We start from the raw sequence: 6,317 nt of genomic DNA on the forward strand, positions 1-6,317 counted from the left end.
TTTTTTCCATAAAATCATATTGTACGGTGTATTTGATATAATTCTCGAATACACGATCTCGAGAGCCCTCCGAACACCTGGAGGAAGGTAATAGCGTAATTATACTATTCTAACCTTTACTATTTTAATATAACTATCGGCAGGAGCCGTATTATTATACGTATTTATATGTTATCCTATTTTACGTTATTACAGTACAATAAAACAAAACCAATTTTTTTTTGAAAACTTATTTTGCGTAAAAATCTCAGTTCTTTATTAATTTGTTGTTTGGTTTTCCCAACTATTATTGATTACTTTTTAGTTTTTACCCCCCAAAGTACAGAACTATATTCACTTTCCAACCAGAAAAGGTACTGTTGAAAAAAATCGAACCATTTTTATTGTCCTAAAAGGAGACGACAGACACAAAAAAAAAAATAATAATAATAAAAAAAGAACACATTATACCCCATAAAATCTAAAATAAATTAAGATAATTTTTATTTAATTTATTATTTTATACTACGTAACTAAAAAAATGGTCAGTCAGATATAGTTTAGTTCGTACTCAATAGTCAATATAAGTAAATAAGTAATAACATTTTATATTTACAGATGTTTTATCAACAATAAAGAAAAAACGTAAGTATGGTTAAAATATACAAATGTCCATTAATGTGTTGGGCATTCCATATTTTTTATTTATTTTTAAACATTAGCCTGGTTTGTGAACTAAACATTTTTCTTTATAAACGTATACAAATCGAGTTCTGTACGCGACTGTAGAAGGGTATTCTAATGAACACACTCAACATGATATCTAATACTAATTTATTTTGCAGAAAAATCTCTGTATGAAACGGTTGATCCCTATTGTCGAGCTTATATTAAATGGGATAACTACTATGATACTCTTGTCTCAATCTTTACTGTTTGAATACGTAAGTTTGAATAAAATTCAATATAACTTAAAATACAATTATTGCATATAAATTGTCAAATTAAAATTGCTTAGTCAATATAACATACAAAAAAAAACCATATTGGATCCATTTTAATTAATTTTTAGAAAGCACGTTTTAATTGTCTATTAAATTCCGAACTTCACAGTTCAAACGGCTGGAATGAACTAAGTTCACCAATCTATATACTCCCATTGATCTGATGTATGGAAAAACATTTAATCATTGAACTTATCGACAACACACATACTATTATATTATCGCTGTCATATCCGTTTTTGATACAATTATTGTCACCTATCGGCGAATCGGGACAATTATATCTATATTATAAAACCGGTATAATTTGTCGGCGAATTAGACTGCCGGCGAAATGGGAATATTTTTAAAATATTTAAAAGCTGGTATATTTGTCTGGATATATATACACATATAATATATATGTCTATATACTCAGAACAGACGTCTTCTGCTCTGCCTTATCTCGGTAGCCGACTGAATGTCTTATATATATATTTATATATACGACCTGCTGGCCGCTCTACATTTGGAGGTCTGTTGTGTGACAAATGTCCAAAGTAGCCGTATGGCATGAAAATCCCTTATCACAGATATCACGTTTAACCCCGGATTAATGTCTCTCAACTCGCCCGGCCCACTTACAGGAGAACCGACGAAGTAATTTACTCATTTGTAAGCACATGAAAACACAAGCTTTACAAAAAAAGGGACTCTATCACATTTGTCCACGAATGCTGCAGAGCGCTCGAACTCCAAAATGTTTTGCCATTTTATTCAGTTATTACAATTTTTAAATCTCCATTGTAGTTCATTTTTTATATTCTTGCAAGGTACATTAATAATGGGTTTCTATGCGTTCCACCAATGGAAAAAAAAGTTTTATACTTGTGTTTTTACGGTCTGTTATTTTAAGTTATTACTATATTTTGTTTGTTTTTTTTTATGTTTTTTTATTTATAATTTTTATTTTGATAAAATCAATTATATTTAAATAGTTACAATAAACTGCATTAATACCTAATATAAGCTGATAAGTATACCAAATGAGCTATGAGCTCTTATGTGTTATATGAGTTTCGTGGATATAATAATTTGTTTTAAAGTATTTTACTTATACATTATAGAACTAAAAGTACGATTTAATTAACTAAACATAGCATAGGGAGTAGATAGATTCTTTAGAAACAAAGTTAACATCAGCGTTACAGATTATACTGTATATTGTTGCCCATTATATTATATTATACGTCATATAAAATATTATGTTTAGACCCGCCGTGGAATAAGATCATGACTGCGCGGCGGACCGTTTTTCGTCCGTTTCGCGTAGCCGGTTTTTGATTGGTTCCCCGAAGTGGTCGCAAGGACAAGCGGTGCGGAGGAAGTTGTTTTGACTGCGCGACCGGTCATGATCTTATTCCACGGCGGGTATAGGTACTGAATAATTTCAATTTTATTAATATATGCTTTATCATCAAGTCCAGGCACGGATCCAGAGCAAAGATCTGAGAGGGGGATGTCCGGGGGTGTCCTGGGCCCTTAGCCCCCCCCTCCCCGGATCCATCCCTGGGTCAAGAGGTATTTGAGGTAATTTAGTATAACACTTACCAAAAGACCGGTAAATGTACGACATTAAATATTATGAAAATTCAGGACGGCGCGTTAGGTAGGCAATTTAGGGCCACAATATGACCAATATTTTAACGACACGGAACTATTTTCGTGGGTATTTAAATACAGTTTGTTTGTTATCATGGGACGTGGTAAGGAATTAAATAAACGATTTACCATGTATATATCAGGGATTATGACTAATGATAATCAAAATAATAAGTTAAATATATATAATGTATATCTATATTCTATATTTCTTTGGTATTGGGCACACTTTACTTATAGCAGTTAGACATCGCTCAAAAGAATATATTAATAATATAAAAATAAAAAAAGAGGGTAAGTGGATGTCGCTCTGCTATACAGTAGGCTACAAGAGGGTCACCGTATAATGGATTGTATTAAATTTGAATTCAATGATATCATATCATTGTATAAGAAAAACGATTCTGAGCAGAGACGGTTTGTCAGTCTGGATATTTTATATTGTTGTTATATTTTATTATAGCCTGTATGTTGAATTAATATTGTAAATTACAACAAAATAACCAAAATCGTTATTTTTATTCGTTTCTATGGTGATAAGGAAAGCGTTAGAAATTAAAATCCCATTTTTAGCGGTTTTTTGTAATTTGTCGGTGGTTTTTCCCGTGGAATTAAATAACTATTGAGAAAATCGAAAACTTACATCCTAAAGTACCATCTTAATCTAATATTTTCTAAAAGATAAGATACTATATGTTGAAATCGAAGCACTCCTTCTGGTAAAACTTTTGTATACAGGATAAAAAAAAAAATAAATAAAAAAATTAACACCATTGTAAAACCACTAGATCCCTCGCTCCGCTCAGAATATAAAATAATTGGAAAACCTAAAATCACTTGGTTGTTAATCAATTCCTCCGGTGATAGGATTATAAAATATTTAATATCACCACGGGCGTAGTTTGGTATAATTATTTGTGGGGGCTAAATTATAGGTCTAGAATATTATAAAAACACTTAAACCTATAATTTCGGATAAAATGTAAAAATGAAAGTAAACACCAAAGGGGCTACAAAAGTTTCCATGGGAGCTGTAGCCCCCATAGCCCCCATGCATACTACGCCTATGAATATCACACGAAATGATTGAACTATATTCCAAGTTCTAGCTGCAGATATTATATATAGATAAATGATAGTTGGTAATAAAATAATATAAAAAAAAAAAAAAACCGAGCAGAGACAAAGAATTTCAAATATTGATGAAACAACTAAATTCAATTTGCTATCAGAAATCATCGTCAAAGTTTGAGATCGAATCATTTTATATAAAATTAGCTGATCCCGTGCACTTCGTTGCCCGTACAGATATGTAAAAAAAAAAACACATAGTTGCAAAATCAATAAGTCATTCATCGCGTTGTTCAGAATCTAAAAGACTTCCCCAACAGTACAATATACATTAAGCATCGAGCGCTGCAGTACACCTGATACAAATCGAAATACGAATCCTCGTTAAAATATTATAATATAATACGCGTATACAGGCTGATTCATTAAGCGTACAGCACTCATTATATCAAAAAGTATTAATGTTTTTGAAAATATTTTTATACACAGTTTCAAGTTGTTAAAAAAACAACGTTTTTGTTGAAAAATAATATTTTTTTAAGTTTTTTACTTTTTTGAATGACAACATAGAGTTTTAATTCCATTTTCCAAAGCAGACTATTTTTCTAAGTATTTTGATACATAAAAATCGAATTTAGGACGAGTAGTTTGTGAGTTATAACTTATAAGTATTTAAAGTTTAGACATGCGGAGTAGTGGACAAACATTTTGCGGAATAACCCCACACCACTCCACTCCACCAATCTAAACTTTAAATACTTATAACTCATAAACTACTCGCCCTAAATTCGTTTTGTATGAATCAAAATACTTAGAAAAATATTCTGCTTTGGAAAACGAAATTAAAACTCTATGTTGTCGTTCAAAAAAGTAGAAAACTTAAAAAAATGTAAGTATAAAAAATATTTAAAAACATGATTTTTTAACAAAAACGTCGTGTTTTCAACAACTTGAAACTATGTAAAAAAATATTTTCAAAAACATCAATACTTTTTGAGATAGTGATTGTTTTACGCTTAATGAATCACCCTGTATATATATAGCCTTATAAGGCCCGAAATCTCGGGAGATCTGGACTGCAGAATGTCTATATTGTTCCGGAGGTCCAGGGACAGGGTAGCGTTCTCTACGTTTAAGAAACTCTGCCTTAAATAACATGGTATTATAATGCTATATATGTAGGTACGTATACACTTGAGTTATGGACAAATCGATCGTAAAATTATTAATTTTTAAATGTAATATTAGTTGTACGCGTTTTAATATTTCGACATAATAATATTATGTTAACGGATTTTTTTAAAAACACATAAACTTACGTATTTTTTAGAATATTAAACAGAAATAATTTTATTATATCGTATGCATCCCGTGTATCTATCATCTATACGAACATCATAGATATTTGCGATTGATTGCACACGATAATCAGGTTTCACTATATGATACAAATATCATAAGTATACCTATACCTTATATTTAGTGAACTCGTTTTCCTAACAGAAGTCTTGTAGACACTATATTTATGCTGTAGACTATAAAACTTAGATTTTCAATTAAGTTCCAGTTTCTTCGAATTATATTGAAATTAAATTAAAAAAAATGTATATCGTAATAATAATTACGGAACAGTGATGATAAAAATTAACGAAAAATAAATCGGACTAATCAAAATAAAAGATAATAATATGGAACGGTGGTTAATTACTTATAATTAACTATTAAGACATTATAATTTTTAACGACAGTGTACCTCTATTACAATAAATTGCGTATAATGTATTTACTCGTATCTATATTTACTTTGGATTATACATAAGTACGCATTAATAATTAATTTGGTTTTTTTCAACTATAACCTATTTGTTTTGGACGTTAAGGACGACATCATGTTGTTATTGTACTTAACACGACGTCTTATTATCGATCGACAATTATAAAATAGTATAATATAGATCTATTTTTAATTAAAATGGTCTTTAAAATTAATTAAATAGAGGCTCGTGATATTTGACCTTCAGATTACTACGTCTATTACGATAATTCTTAAAATACATTACTCACATCCTTAATCGCTTGTCATTAATAATAATTAATATTTATAGTACAGGCTTATGGCTTTTGAATGCCAATTTCGTTATTGTGATGTTTAAACGTTACTTTATTGAAACTCTATAGGTACAATATTAGACAATAGTTAATGTAAAACATTAAAACCGAGATTTGATACAATAATAATATATTATTATGTATTTACATGATAAATACATAAAAGAGCACGTTAGGTATGTGCATTAAATGAAACGAAACGAACAGTTCGGTAGATCATCAATATTTTATTGTATTGTGTTTCGTGTGCCAACTACGTACGGAAAAATTTAGTTTTTTAGTTAAACATCAGCGCTTGTTTAAATCGGAAACTATATCCTAGATGGCAGCACCAAATTATATTCAACCAAAATATATTTCATAAGGTATAAACTATAAACTATATTATAATAATTTTACTATAATATTATGGTAAAAACTCTCCTTTAATTAGAACCGTGCAACGTGTAAACACATTTTGGTATCGACATTTTTCAATTTTTGAATGTAACTGTTATTTCCTTTAATTTATAT

This window comes from Metopolophium dirhodum, chromosome 6, assembly GCF_019925205.1.
Source record: "Metopolophium dirhodum isolate CAU chromosome 6, ASM1992520v1, whole genome shotgun sequence".
Taxonomy (NCBI): Eukaryota; Metazoa; Arthropoda; class Insecta; order Hemiptera; family Aphididae; genus Metopolophium; species Metopolophium dirhodum.